The sequence below is a fragment of the Rhinolophus sinicus genome, chromosome 17, assembly GCF_057876585.1.
Source record: "Rhinolophus sinicus isolate RSI-liver-muscle chromosome 17, RSI-T2T, whole genome shotgun sequence".
NCBI lineage: Eukaryota > Metazoa > Chordata > Mammalia > Chiroptera > Rhinolophidae > Rhinolophus > Rhinolophus sinicus.
In genome coordinates this window covers 152,363,177-152,380,191 of record NC_142517.1, presented here as the reverse complement: position 1 = coordinate 152,380,191, position 17,015 = coordinate 152,363,177, and the positions used below count along the sequence as shown (strand labels likewise).

Below are 17,015 nucleotides of genomic sequence, written 5' to 3'. Positions count from 1 at the left end.
GTGCTATAATAATCAATTAGCTGGAAAAAAAAAAATCTGCTTTAGGGTCACAAACTACAGTAGTCACCATTATCCACAGTTTCGCTTTCCACAGTTTCAGTTACCTACAGTCAACTGCAGTCTGAAATATTAAATGGAAAATTCCAGAAATAACCAATTCATAAGTTTTAAATTGCACACCGTTCTAAGTAGCATGAGGAAATCTCTTGCTGGCCTGCTCTGTTCCTCCCGGAATGTGACTCATCCCTTAATCCAACATGTCCGTGCAGCATGTGCCAGTCGCCTGCTGGTCATTTAGCAGCCGTCTTGGTTAGCAAATCAATGGTTGCACTATCGTCGTGCTTGTGTTCAACTAATCTTTATTTTATTTAATAACGGCCTCAAGTAGCACGTGTTGTGATGCTGGCAATTCAAATATGCCAAAGAGAAGCTGTAATGTGCTTCTTTTGAGTGAAAAGATGACAGTTTTCAACATAATAAGGAAAGGGAAAAAACCACATGCTGAGGTTGCTACAATCTATGGTGAGAACTGATGTTCTATCTCTGAAATTGCCTAATTTGTAAATTAAACTGTATTATAGGTATGTATGTATAGGACAAAACAGAGTATATGTATATAGGGTTTGGTACTATCCACAGTTGGAGGCATCCACTGGGGGTCTTCAAATGTATCCCCTGCGGATAAGGAGGGCTACTGTATATCTCAATGGTGGCTAAAAGGCCCAACATTTCATCAATATCAGAGGAGGTGGCCGAGGTGTATATATGCCCCACCCAGATTCCCCTTCTAGAAAGGACTTGCTGCCCAATAGAACATAGAGTCCTTAAGGGAAATTACATGGGAGCCAATAGGGGTACTACACAGTTTGTATCGAGAGAATAATTTAAGGACAGGTAACTGGAGGCTGAGGGTGACTGTGCACACACACACACAAAAAAAAAAAAAAATTAACAAGTCCTAACCCAGTTTTGGGATCTGAGCCAGTTTTCCAATGACTGAAGAGGTGGACAGATCCACGGAATGAAGGACCTTGTAACATCATGGCAAGTTATTCACAGTAATGATTTCCCAAGTCCTGCTCCAAAGGGATCTATGGGCACTTACCTGGGAAAGCACACACTGGGAAAAGGAGCATACTGAGACATTCTGAGGACTACTGGACAGAGTCTGATTCACATTAATACTTGAAGTCCTGAAATATCATCATGTCTCCCCCGTCAGAGCTGGGCGTATGGGGGTCAGTGCAGTCCTGGGCAAGGTCCAACCTGCAGTGGATCCACTGGGCCCACAATCCATCTAGTGGTCATTTCCCTGGTCTCCAGGTGTATAATTAGAATTAAAATATTTAGCAATTGGCCAAATCCCCACATTGGTCCTTGGTATAAACACTAGTATAGAGAGGAAAACCCAAATGGAAGGCTCTGAAACTGCTCCCCACTCTCACAGCCAAAATAGTAAATCAAAAACAATATCACACCCCAAAAGCATAGCAACTTTAAAAGTGTAAAAGAATGTTGGCCCATCATATGCCATTTAACTCACCAGTTTAAGTCCTGCAGAAAATGAATGGATCCTAGATGATGACTGTAAATTACCACAAACTCAACCAATGAACAGCCCCAATCACAACCACTGTGCCAGATGTAGTATCTTTACTAGAGGTAACCCATCCTGAGACAGACGATATAAGCCACTGATACGGTGAATGCATTCTTTTCTATCCCAGTCAGAAAAGAAGATCAGAAACAGTTTGCATTACATGAACAAGACAACACCATACACTTACAGTTTTGTTCCAAGGCTATGTTAACTCACATTCTCTGTCATAAGTGGTCCATTACATCAATGACATTATACTGATTGAGCCACATGAGCAAGAGGTGGCTAGGATGCTGGAGGCTTTGCTAAAACACATTCACTGGAAGATTAACCTTAAAAAGATTTAGAAGTCTGCTCTGCCAGTATAATTTTAGGAGTCCAGTGGTCAGGGGCAGGGCCAAAGTAAAAGGCATATTGGTATATTTTGTACGTTCTGCCAGGAAGAAGAAAACACAATAGTTGGTGGACCTCTTCAGGTTCTGGAGGTAGCGTATTCTACACTTTAGGAATACTGCTTTGGCCCACACATGGCACTGGGTGGCAGGTTTGACTGGGGCCCAGAACAAGAAAAGTCTCTGCAACAAGTACAAGCTGCAGTTCGAGCAGCTCTGCTGTTTGGTGCGTATAATCCAATGGTGTTGAAGTATCAATAGCAATAAAAGATGCCATGTGGATTTGTGTGGCCTCAAGTGGGAGAAATTGCAGTTCTTTGGAATACTAGAGGAAGTCTTTACCAACTGCAGTAGAAAAGTGTATGCCTTTAAATAGCGACACCTATGTGCTCTTGGGCCCTGGTAGAGATGAAACGCCTAACTTTGGAACACTGGTGATCATGTGGCGAAATCTGCTCATCATGAGTTGAGTCCTTTCAGACCCACAAAGTTATATGGTCAGGTGGGCCCAGCTACAATCATCATAAGATGGAAGTGGTATATCTAGAATACAGTACAAGCAGCACCAAAGGGCACAAACAAGCTTCGTGAGCAAATAGTTCCAGACCACCATGGCATTTATCACTCTTGTATCAGGTCCCCTCCCTCAACTCACAGGTGTGGCCCTACAGGAGATCCCTTAAGACCAGTTAAAGGAAGAGGGAAAAGCTCAAGCTTAGTTTATGGATGGAACAGCATAGTAGACAAAAATGAATGGCAGCTGAACTACAGCATCACTCCAGGGTCCCCTGCAAAGACAGCGGTGAGGAAAAACCCCCCAATCAGCAAATTTTGGTGGTATATGCAGTTACCTACTTTGTACAGAAAAAGAAGCCCAATGTTAAAATATATACAGACTATGGCTATTGGTGAATGGCCTGGCTGGCCAATCAGGTGCCAAAAAGTAGAAAGATTGGAAGATCAGGAATAAAGAAGTCTGGAGTACAGAAATATGGGTGAACCTATGGGAGTGGGAGTAAAGTGTGAAGACCTTTGTATCACATGTTAACAACAATCAGAGAGCATCTACAACAGAGGCACAAAACAAGTAGACAAAATGACTCTGTCAGTTGATGCCATCAAGTCTCTATTATTGAACACCCCAGTGCTGGCACAAAGGGCGCATAAAAAAAGTGGCCACAGTAGGAGAACTGGAAATTGTACGTATGCCCAACAACCGGCACTTCCAATCAAGGTCGGACATATGCTGCCACTGACTGTCCAGCTTGCCAACAACGACTGGTGGGTGCTGAGTCACTCTTCTAGGAGACCAACTACCCTGTTTGTGGCAAGTTAATGACATTGGTCTCATTCCATCCTTGAAGGGCCAGTAGTTCATTCTCATGGAAGCAGACACATATTCCAGGTATAGTTTTGCCTTTCCTGCATGCAGGACCTCATCCAGTACATTAACTGAGGGCTTATGGTATGTTCCATCCACAGGAACTATGACATCAGACTGGGGGACCCAATAAACATAGACAATGTCACAACAATAATGCAATTCACAAAAGTTGGAGGTGGTAAGCCTGGAGGATGTAAAAGAGAGCTAATATTCTCACTTTTCACAGCACGGTGTCAACCAATTCTGTCTAAAATGAAAACATTCATTACATAAAATAAAATGCTCCAACTTCTTAGTTTTTTCACAATCCATTTTTATCATAAGAAGAATCTTAAATAGAATAAATTCTGTGGTAAAAGTAATTTCTTTGAAGTTCAACATTGCTTTAACTTCAGCCTCTTTTACTTCTATTAAATTCACATACAATAAAATTTAATATTTTATTTAAAATAGAATTTACAATATGATCCACTTTTATAAAACTATTTTTATATCTTCCAACCTACCCTATTTCTTTATATCTACAGTTCTGCCTATATATTGATATGTGTATATGTGTATGTACAGTTAATCATATAAAAAGATATCTGCTTAAAGTTCTGAATAAAGAAAGATATCTGAAATATTATTCTCCTAATGTCAATGATGATCATTTCTGAATGGTGGAATATGGGCTATTTTTTTACTTAATTTTTGAACTTTCCCACATTTTTTGAGTAATTTATAATGAGCATATGTAATTTTTCCAAAAGCAATGAAAAGCAAAGTTCAAATATTAAAATTTTGGTTTGCCATCCTAATGCCATAGATTTTTTAATAAATTTGTGAACATCAAAGGTCTTGAACTATTTTAAGCCATAAGAATAGGTGAGATCTCCCAAGAAGACTAGGAAAAGAAGAGGAGAGAACCGAATACATGTAATTTTTATTCCTGAGGAGCAAGAACAAAGAGAAGAGAAATGCATGAAGAAAATTCAGAAGTCAGAGTGGTGAGAAGAAAATCAGGATACTATGCTATCATGAAAACCAAGAGAGGACACCGTGGTCAGCATTTCGAACGCTACAGAGAGGCCATGTAGACATTAACTGAAAATCATAAACAAGAAATAACTAGTAATCATGAAAAGAATGCTTTTAATAGTGTGATTGAAAGTGGAAGCCAGATTTTGATAGTTCAGGAGTGAATGATTTACAAGGAAGCATATACTATTCATTCCAGGAGTTTAGATAGAGGGAAAGAAAAGATCTCAAGCTGCTGTAGTTTAGAGGAAAAAAGAGATTTTTAAGTTATTATTTAAGATGATAAAGACTTCAGAATGTGCATGTGATGAAAGAAAAATGTGTATAGAAAAGATGTTGAAGATAAATAGAAAATGAGGAAGTATCTCAGAAAAATAAAAAGGCATGGATTCAAAGCACAGAGGTAAAAGAACAGACAGCATTTTGAGATGAAAGGAAAAAAGCTAAAAATAAATCCAGATAGAAGTTAATTCCATGAAAAAGAGGAAGCTGGAAGAATCGGTATGTTCACCAACTGCCTCATTTATAATAATTGGGATTCAAAGGATATATTTTTAAGATAATACATCACAATTTAAATGGGAGCATATTTAACATTATAACAGTAACACTTAAAAAATTATATAATGAACTAAAATAAGGTGATGAAGGAGTGTAAAGAAAAAAGGAAACACACTAACATTATCATTGCTCAAAGTAGGGAAACAATAGCTACTATTTAAAGTAAGGGAACTAAACATGTTATGTAAACATACAGTTATAAAAGGAATTTAGAATAAAAATATAAAACTTCTATAATAGTAGAAGAATTATACACACAAAATGGAAAAGAAGAAACAGAATAAAGACTTTTTGAAAAATTATTAAAGTAGAAAACAATATGAAAATTATAGGAGAGCAAACATTTGTTATATTAGTAAATGAAAATGAGTTTAATTCAATCATTAGAAGATTTTCACAATGGGTCACAAAGCAAAACCCAATTCTACTACATTGAGTCAATTCTCAAACTTTTTGGCCTCAGGGTCTATCCACACCCTTTAAATTCATAAAAATTATAGAGGACCCCAAAGAGTGTCTGTTTGTGTAGATTATAAACTATTGATAGTGTTTTGGAGATTATAACTGAAATTTTTATTTATTTATTTATTCCCTCATCCATTCATTCATTTATTATATAAATAAATACATTATTAAAGTCTGTATTAATTCATTTAAAAATAATAAGCCATTAATGTCACTATAAATAACATTTTATGAAAAACTATATTTTTCATTTTTCAAAACAAACAAAAATGCAGTGAAAAGAGTAGAATTGTTACATATTTTGCAAATATTGTTAACCTCTGGATTGTCATAAATGCTTTTACATTCAATCTGTAACTCCCAAAAAACAGAAATAAAATAATAGTCTGACCACTCTGTGATAACACTGGAAATTAACAAAATCAGAAAATAAAAAGTTGCTTCCATATGGAAATTTTAAAACTCTCTGCAAAATAACTGTCAGGTCAAAGAAAAAAATATAAAATAAACTAGTTGTTTTAGAAAATAACAATAATGATAACAATATGTATTCAAATAGAGTTCACCAAAACTGAACCCAAAAAACACAAAATCTTAACAGACTAACTTTCATAGAAGCAATTGGAGAAATTGCTAAAGAGCATACTGGCCATCCCCACGCCCCCCAAAAGAACAATATTTTCCAAGAAGTTTATGAAAACTTTAAGAAAGATGGTCCCAATGCTACTTAAACTGCCCAATTACATATAGTAGAAAGAAAATGTTCATATATTTGTAGGAAACAATAACATTAATACCAAACCAGACAAAGACAGCACAAAAAAGAAAACCATAAATCAATATCATTTAAGAAAATTTATGCAAAAATCTTCTTAGTAAAATATTGCTAAACATAATCCATCAGCACATTGAAAAACTAATACATAAAAACCTAATAAGATTTGTTCCAGAAGTACAAAGATGGTTGGAAATGACCAAGGGGGATTCATGTCATAAATGCAATAGTTCAAAACTATTAATATATAAATATTTTTTAGTTCTAATAAAAAGTTTATCTCTAATGTGCTGAAGAGAATTTGAAAAATCTGGTTTTGATTGAAGGAAAAGAAAACTCAACGGAATAAAAATACAAAGATACTTCCTGAATATGATAAAATATTTATGTTGTGGCCCCAAAGACTACATCGTGTTCTATCAGAAACATTATACGTATTGATATTATAGTCAGGAAGAAGCAAGCTACTATAACCACTATTTTTTAATGTGAACTGAGTGTGCTACCCAATGCAATCATATAAAAATGCAGATGATTTGATCGAATACTTAGGGAAAAACCGCACATATATTTGAATATTGAATATTTGGAAAAAAAGAATACACATACACGAGGTCTGACAATTACGTTCGCGAACTTGCCACCGTGTGCTTACATTGGCAGCACTGTACATACAGCTCGGTAAGGTTTCATAACCTTGGTACATCAGTGTCTCACAGCTGTGTTCATGTCAACATGTGGCGGTCTTGCTGAATGATGTTTATTATTGTTGTTATGTGTTTTTGTGTGCCGTCGCGACAATGCATGAGCTTGAATTAGAGCAACAAACAAACATTAAATTTCTTGTTAAACTTGGCAAGAGTGGAAGTGAAATCAGAGACATGTTAGTCCAAGTTTATGGGGATAATGCCATGAAGAAAACGGCAGTGTACAAATGGATTAAACGGTTTTCTGAGGGGAGAGAACGCGTCACTGATTAAAAGAGTTCAGGGCGGCCAGTAATGAGCAGAACTGACAAAAACATTGCAAAAATTCCACGAATTGTGCGTCAAAATCATCTGCTGACTGTGAGAAACATAGCAGGTCATCGACAGAGAAACAGGAAAATCTTAACTGAAAATCTTGGCATGAGAAAGGTGTGTGCAAAAATGATCCCAAAGGAGCTCTTGCATCACGACAATGCACCAGCTCACAGGGCACGGTCTGGAAGGGAGTTTTTAGCCAGTAAACAAATAACTGTGTTGGAACACCCTCCCTACTCACCTGACCTGGCCCCCAGTGACGTCTTTCTTTACCAGAAGATAAAGGAAATATTGAAAGGAAGATATTTGGATGGCATCAAGGGTTATATGTCGACAGCTCTGATGGCTATTCCAGAAAGAGTTCCAAAATTGCTTTGAAGGGTGGACTAGGCGCTAGCATCGGTGTATAGCTTCCCAAGGGGAGCACTTCCAAGGTGACCATAGTGATATTCAGCAATGAGGTATGTAGCACTTTTTCTAGGATGAGTTATCGAACTTAATTGGCAGACCTCGTATGATATGAAATGACTAGTCCTGACCCTTCCCAGACAAGACTTTTAAAAAGCAGGTATGTTGTTATTTTTCACACTCTTTGTATCTTTCTCCTGACTAGATGCAGATGACAATGAGGTTCTGTTGGAATAGTGAAGCCGAAAGCTGGAAGGAGCCTGAGTTGCTGAATGTAAGCTCTGAATAGAGGAAAGCCATCCACTCACCAGGGCTTGCTTCATTGAACTGTTACAAGAGTGAGAAACAGACTTCTCCTGTATTAAGCCACTTTAATTGAGTTTTATTCATAATAGCTATTGGCATTACCCTAACACTGAAATAATTTTAAAAGTACAGCATGAGTGTATAAATAGACACACATATGAATGAAACAGAATAAAAAAGATACAGACACAAATCCAAAAATAGTGAATAATTTAGTATATGTTCAATGTGGCACCTACAGCTAGAAAGGACATAATGGACTATTTGGTCATCTTAGGAGAGGGTGATCCCCTAAATATATATATATATATATATCCATACCTCACACTGTACACCAGCATAAATTTAAAACTGATCAAAGATTTAAAACCATAAGCCATAATAGTACCATGGCTCAAAATCCAGAAGCTATGGGGAAAATTAAAATAAAATAAAAAATCTTTTGAATGGTGCAAAAAATACCATAAGAAAAGTCATTATATGATGACAAACAGGTTAAAAAATACTTGCATCTCATCTCATAAACAGTGGGTTAATCTCACAAATTCATAAAGAGCTCATAAAAATTGGTAATAAAAAGACCAATACCCAATAGCAAAAAAAGCAAAAGCTATCTTAAGATCAGATAAGTGACAGGAAAGGAAATATAAATGGTTTTTAAATATACAAGTTTCCCAACCTCACTCAAAGCAAGATGAACCAATTAAATACATTAAAACTATACTCAGATTCCATTTTCATCTACCAGATTTGGAAAAATTCAAAACTAAAATAAAATCATTGTTGGTAAAACTAGGAAAATAGAGGTTCTCACATAACACTGGTGGAAGGAGTGAGTGGTATAATTTAACAATATTTATCAGAATTACAAATGCAGATACCCTTTAATTCAACATTTCCACTTTGGGTATGTAGCCCACATATAAACTTACATATGTGCAAAATAAGTTTTGTACAAGTTGACTTATTACACCATTGTATGTAATAGCAAAAGATAAAGAACAATTCAAATATCCCTCTACAGAAGATTAGTTTTTTAATTATGGTACATCTACATAATGGAATGATATTTAAAAGAAAAAGAATGACACCTGAAACTAATGAAAAATAATAATAATAATAATAAAAGAAAGAGAATGAGAAAGGTTTTTACTTACTTCTATGGAAAGATCTCCAATATCTACTAAGTTTAAAAAAGAAAGTGCAGAAAAGTGAATATAGTATACTACTGGTGTATATTTTTTAAAGAAGGCAAACAAGACTACATATATGTCATATATATGTATATATATATGTATACATATATATATACATATATATACATACATACATACATTTGTTTATATTTTCACAAAAGTAACTCTGGAAGGAAACACAAAAACCAATTTAAGTGGTTAACTATGGTAGAAAGATCACTGAACAGATGGGGTAGGAGATTTCATACTCCATACCATTTTTGAACCACGTGACCGTATTATCTATTCAAAATAAAATTTTAACAAAATTTTTTTCATATCCATATTTTTCAAAGGAAAAATTTTCCTCTTTTAGTAATCCTGGAGTATATTTCTCAAATATCTTCTTGTGAAAAGTATACCAGATAGTAGCAATGCTCTGTAGCAATTTTCAAAGCTGGGCATTCTACTCTATGGGATCTTTACTTTTTTTTTTTTTTTTTTTTTTATGGCTAAGGAGGCATCGGTTATACCTTTCTTAAAAATTTCCAGGCTAACATTTTTATGGTTTTACTACCTAAATATTCCCTTGTCTATATATCAAATAGTAACAATAAATCATAATCACATTTAAAAGTGGACTTTTGGCCATGCCTGTGAGTACTCCCACAGCTTGCCTTGCACCGGGGGTGGCCTTCTCGTCAGCCGTGTATCTATATTAGGCAACTCAATTTTCACAAGAGGATATCAATCCTACTTCCAATTCAGCTGTCTGTTAAAGCATATGGGTCTTTATTTAATTGGCAACAGACTAGCAGCACTCCAGGTAGTTGTCAGCAAATACAATCTTGAACTCACACTGTCCAATACCCATCAAAATCTTGGCCAAGAAAAACAATATTTAGGGAGGACTGCTTGAAGGATAGAGTAGACATTTGCTATTTTTGGCACCTCAATATCCAAATACCTTTCCTATATTGGGGAAATCCCAAGACAGACGAGAGGCAGGGTCCTGCTTCCCCTTGCAAACATCAAAGAGCACTCTTTAGAAAATAAAAGTATACATGTGATGTAGGCTTGACCGATTGAATGATTTATTATCCTGGGACTTTGTATCATGAGAAAGTGAAGCCAGATGCAGAGACAATTTAGATTATTTGCCACAGTGGTGGCAACAGAAGTGAGAATCAGCAGAATGGAGACAAGAGTCTATCTAAGGGCAGCAGTACAGTAAGTGTCCTTTGCAGATTAATCCATGTGATATCCTTCCAACGAATTCTTATTTTTTCTTTGAAGTTAGACAGAGTTGATTTTGTCTTGTTTACAACCAAGAATGCTGAGTGATAATAAGATTATTCTATGGGTTAAATTAGGTAAATTGATTACCCTATTGTACCTAGATCATATTATGCAGGTCCCCTTAAGTTGAATTTATGGAGGTAAACTTTAATGTGATGTTTAATGTAATGTAACGTATGTTGCAATACAGCTCTACAATACTCATTTTGTTTACAGTATGCCCAATAAATTATATGTTACTCTCTTTATGTAAAATTTAGAACAATTTTTGTCTTGGCATAATATCATGAAACTTGGGTTTCCCTGAAGAATTAGTTGGGTTTACATTATAAATAAAAATAAGTGTGTGCTATTCTTATTAATGATAACATGCACATTTCTATTATTTTTAATACTAATAGTCATTGTTGTGATTATTTTTTCCAGAATCCCTCCCATATGTTGAAATAGAGAAGACAGGTTTTTGGATTGCTCATGATCTGAGGTGGTAAAGATTGGCTATAGTGAAATGAAAAATGGTAGGGAAGTTAAGAGTATTGAGAAGAGACAAGTTGAATTTATGTACCCTGGTATCTAGGCTGGACATTAACACAGATAGAAAGGTGCCGATACTTGGAAAGAAGATTGAGCTTCAAGGACTCTTAAGTATCAGTAAGAGCCAAAAGAAGCATATGTAGAAATGTGTAAGAACTAGTAAGATAGGAAAATATTGTAAAAGAATATTAAGATTGGAAGTTTAAGATTTCAAATCTGGGCAGTTCAATTTTCATGTATGACTATAGGCAATGTATTTGAATCTGAAGGGCAGATTAACATCACTGAAGTTGAGACTGTCCAGATAAGACTTTGACACTGAAGTTTCTAGAATAATGACAAAGATTGCGATTTAGAGAAAACTCTGAGCCAGGTATCAAAATCATGAGTTGTATGTGAGGTGAGGAATCAGGATTATAGGAAGAATCATTTTCTCTTTTTCTTCAACATTCCTGCCTTGACCCATGAAATGAAATTTCAGGAGTATTGTGCAAGAAGCTTCTGCCCTTTGTCCATTACTCTTTAGTATTTACCTGGAAATATGATAAAAGACTTATATCCCAAGGTCTATACTCCCCTTCTGAACATGATTAATATGATACACCTATATAGCACAGACCTTATTTGGCTCTCTAGTTCAGAATTAATTACTCACCCAATGGGTGTTGTCTCTGATCTTGTCTCATCATTGTGATCAGCCCCTTACCTACTTCTCTAGGAGTGAAAGACCTACTCATCTAAATGTCGAAGTATGAATAAGAAATAATATACTGGGAGGACAGGAGTGAGGAAAAGTATATTAGGCAAAAGAAATAGTAGTTACCAAGGCAGAAGTGCTTAAGAAAATAGATTGTATGTGGAATCCCAAATAGAATGTCTTAAACACAAGATGCATTTGGGAAGATAACAAGAGGAGTTAGTGAAATGACAGGGACATTAAATACCATACTAGAAATTTTACATATTAGTTTGGAAGGACAAAAGTCAGATACATTATTAAACACTTCATTAATAACCCACAGAAGGAAACACTGTTGTCCCTTCTTCAATTCATGGGTTTGCTACTACTAGTCAAGTTACCCCAAAAGCTGTGAGCCCTGATAGTGAATATGAGTAATCTGTTTTAAAAAAAGTAATAAGTATTTAAGGGAACTCAAACACCTCATGAAGAAATAACAAACAAAAAATGAAGGAAAAAAAAGCTGTTAATGAAATAGAAATATTGAAGATAAATAATTTTAACACAAAAATAAAAAATAAAAACCTTTAAATGATCCCTTTGAGTTTCTGGCTTGAATACAAATTTGTGTGCCCAAAGGATGAAAGTCCACAATGTAAGCAAAGAACAACTGTCAAGAAAAGAACAATTTCCATATAACTGTGAGCTAAATGACTCTGACTTCACCCATGGCGGCAACTTTTCAATTTCCTATCAACCAAAATGAAGAGATCATATTAGAAATATGAAGCATTCAGTAGAGAGGCTGAAAAGAGTATGGCTTAGTACTGAGGCTAAACTAGCCTTAGCATAAAGGCTACTCAAGACCAACCCTAAAAAGATTTTAAAATATGCCTCCCAAATTCAATTCAAGAATTTCTAAATAATTTAACTGCCTGCCAGAACAAGGTCCAACACTTTTTAAAAATCCATCACTCATAACATAGAATTCACAATTAAAAATTATTAGTTCTGGTTCTGCTATATCCAAAAATAAGGCACAGAAAAAGACTAAAAAATAACGCATAGAGCATCATTGACCCATGGGACAACACTAAATAGTCTGAAATACATGTAACTTGGTGACTCAGAAAAAGAGGATATGGTAACACAAGAAAAATATTTAAGAAAATATGCCTGAAATTTTTCAAAAATTGATGAAAAATGTAAACTGATAGATCCCAGGAGCTCAATGAAACCTAAGCAGAATAAACACAAAGAAAACCACCAAACGCATCATAATCAAATTGTTGAAAACAAATTATAAAGAGAAAAATCTTAAGAGTATCCAGAAAAAAAGACACATTACAGAGAAACCATCTTATGAAATGCAGACTTCTTGTCAGAAACCACAAGCTAGAAAAGAATGGAATTACATTTCTTATATGCTAGAAAGAAAAAAAAGTCAACCAAGAATTCTGCAGCCAGAAAATAAAATTTGAAGAATAAAAAAGGAAATAATAATGTAATAGACATAAAAAATGGACATACAATGTAGAAAGTCAATGAAACCAAAAGCTGGTTTGGGGAAAGATTAATAAAATTGACAAATTACTGACAGGACTGAAAAAGAGAAAACATAAAAATTCAATATCAGAAATGAAAGAAGGAACATTGTTATGGATGTTACAGATATAAAAGAATAATAATGGATATCATAAACAAATTTATGACAATAAATTTGACAACTTAATTAAAGAGGACAAAGTCTTTGAAAGACACAAATTACCAAAACTGACACAAGAATAATCCTGATAAGGTGTGAGTTACCAAAATTACCAAAACTGACATAAGAAAATCTTGATAAGGTATGAGTTACATGGGTATATACATTTGTCAAAACTTACAAATCTGTACACTTAAGACCTGTACATTTCACTGCATATAAATCATATCTCAAATTTTAAAAGTTTTAAGAGCTTATTTTTTAGCTTAGGGGGAGAAATACAAAAAAATAAAAAACAAAAAAATAAAAAAGTAGAAATCATGAGCAAAAAGCTTAGAAACTTGGAGAACAGATCCAGGAGACCTAAGATATGAATAATAGAAATTCCAGAAGGAGAAATTGGAGCATGAACAAGGGGTAATAATTCAAGAAATAAAAGAAGGAACTTTCCCTGGAATAAGAAAAAATTCAAGCCTACAATTAAAAGAGTTCACTGATTAATGAGGGAAGAGAAAGTGGGAAGGAAGGAGGGAGGAAGGGAATATACCTAGGCATATCCTAGTAAAAGTCCCAAATTTCAAGTATAAAAAGAACTATATAACAGGCTTCAGAGCTAAAGAAGTTATTTATAAAGGAAAAAAATCAAATTGGCATCAGCAACATTGGGAAATAGAAAGAATACAACATTGACAGACTACTGAGAGGAAATGCAATTCAAAAATCCTATACCTAGCCAAGATATCATTCAAAAACAAGTTATTTACAATGGAAAAAAATTACATCATTCACTTGCCAAGCATAATAAAGATGCTTGCAGATATATAAGAATACAGAGAATATATCATCAACATAAGCCATCCAAAGGAAAAAAAATTCAAGATAGTACTCTAACAAAACAACACATGCATCAGAATAAGGACTTTAAGATATAAGAAAATGAAGAGATGAGGAACAGAGAAGCAATGAACCTTGTAATACAAGGTTTCTCAACTTTGGCATATGTCGTAGATCATTATTTATTTAGAGGAAGGGGTGGGAGAGCTGCGTATTGTGGGATATTTGGCATGACTCTGGCTTCTACCCACTAAATATCAGTAGCCTCTACCCTCCCTAGTTGTGAAAATCAAGAACATCTCCAGACATTGCCAAATGCTCCGTAGGGGGCAAAATCAGCCCCAGAGTGAGAACCACCGATATAGTTTATAACTATTCATTTAGATAATAGCAAACTGACAAAAATTTGTAATGTAAGGAGTAAATGAGAGTTTTTGAAACAGAAGAGACATACTACTGTGAAAAATCTAATAATAATTTGAAACTAAAATAGAAAATATGTCAGCAAAACTGGCCATTGGATGTAAGTTGTGACTACTATAAGAAAAAATAAATAACTGGTAAGGACAAGATAAAATGACCATTTTGCTGATCACATAATTATACATCTAGAAAAGAGATTTTTTAGATTTTATATTAATAATGATTTTGTATTAATAACAGCTTTTTAATACTACATTTAAGGAGGAACATATATAAAAATCAGTAACTCTTCTCTGTACTACCATAACTGTCTAGAAATGAAAATGGAAAAAAAGCTATTGATAATTATGACAATAAAACAAAATATTTAAAAGCACATTTAACAAGGACTATATAGGACCTACATGAAGAAAACTTCAAAAACTTGCTAAAAGACAGAAGCAGATTTATTGTAAAACTAAAAAAATCTTCCTTAGTTTAGGGCTCTGCACTGACCCTTATGGTAGGCTGAACACTGGCTCCCCAAAGATGTCCATGCCCTAACCCCCAAAATACATGAATATGTTAAATATGTTACTTTACATAGTAAGAGACATTGCAAATTTAATTAAATTAAAGACCTTGAGATGGTAAATTATCTTGGAGCCAGATGTAAAAAAAAGCACCCTTATAAAAGGGAGACTTGAAGAAGATATTGTATCACTGGCTTTCAAGATGGAAGAAGGGGACCAGGAATCAAGAATGTAGACCGCCTCTAGAAGCTGATAGGGCAAAGAAGTAGATTCTCCCTTCTCCCATAGAGCTTCCAGAAGAAATGTAATCCAGCTGACACCCTGATTCCAGACCAGTGAAACCTATTTCAGACTTTGAACCTCTGCAACTGTAAAACAATACATTTGTGTTGGTTTAAGCACCCAAGCTTGTGGTAATTTGTTACTGCAGCAATAGGAAACTGATACAAACCCCTTCCAAATTCCTGGAAGATGTTTTAGCAATGGGTTCACATGGTAACGTGATTTTGTAAAGTTTGCAAAAGTAATATATTTTAACCACAATCAACTAAGACCACTGTCTTCTTTTCACTGCAATGTTTCCTCCACCACTCTTCTCATGTTGGATAGTGCTGGAATGGCTTCAGGCATACTGAGGATCCTGCTAAGGAGCATCTGCATCAAGGGCCCATTTACTTTTGCATTAGTTCGATATATATGTGGTCAGTTCTGCAAATTATTGCTAACCACCCCACTATAGGAATGGCTTTCAGAAATACTTCTACTCCATACTGGTCCAACTCACCCAATGAAGGCACAGAGTCTGAGGTCACATAGCATGATAAATGTGGACTAAAGCACCCACAGTGAAAATATCTGAGGAATATTGGAGGAAAATGTCTGGAGCCATGTATGGAACCTGCAGCCAGTCCGATGGAAAATCACTCTAATTGTCAGCCATGTAAAACATCAAGGGAAGATTTAGTACTCATTGATTACTGGTCAAAACTGTCAATAATTTTTAAGTGTTCAATTAACCATGCTAAAAGTAAAAAATCAGATGCCTTCTTCTGATAAACAATCCTCCCTTGTACCAAACCCTGGGATTACTAAGTATGCTTAGTAAAAATTTTGCAAATGGATCATTACATGTAATTGCAACAAGCACAAGGCTCACCTTTATCAGACCTGTGTATTCTTGTTATGGAAAAACAATACCATATATTGTCACTGGTCCCTTCTGTCTTCAAAGTCAGTGAGGGTTTGTTGACTCCCTCTCACATTGCATCACTCCAACCTCCTATTAAGCTTCTTGCACTTTTAAGGACCCTTATGATTACTTTGGGCCCACCAGTACATATGCAGTGGGATGTATCCTAAGGATAAAAAGAACTGTAAAGAAATCTTAAACTATTTTCAGTGGTCATATTGTTGGTAGCACTGTTGGTATTTTTACTGTGAGACTCTTGTAAGTATACTGTGGGGGGGGGGTGAAGCAAATAATTAGATTACTGAGGGAGGAAACAGATTTTCAGCATGAGGGGAAGACAATACAAAATTAAGACCGAAGATAGTTAAATAAAAACTCTAGAGTTCTGTATTGGAATTGGAAATATTAGTCTAAACCCATGATGTATTTTATAATTTTATGATTTGTGCGTGTGTGTGTAAAATTCCCTAGCACAATCCCCTAAAAGGACCAATCCAGTAGCAATGAGCACCAATAGCATCCAGACAGTGATTTCTAATTTCTATTTCATACTAAAATGAACTAGAGCTCCTTAGAGAGCTAATTGACTCCATGTAAGGGGTGGGAAATGGAATTTAGATAAACCATTCAGAATTCAAGATGAGGCTGCAATATCTTGTTATGCAAGAAAGGGAAAAAATACTATCAAAGTCTACATGAGTCCTGACAAAAGGATTCAAGATTTACACTGAA

General features: G+C 35.0%; 1 pseudogene; it reads left to right on the top strand.

Moving 5' to 3' along the window:
* The first annotated feature begins 2,127 nt into the window (after nucleotides 1–2,127).
* The window catches only part of LOC141570704 (ubiquitin-like FUBI-ribosomal protein eS30 fusion protein pseudogene), a 30,098-nt pseudogene continuing 15,210 nt past the window's right edge, over nucleotides 2,128–17,015 (top strand).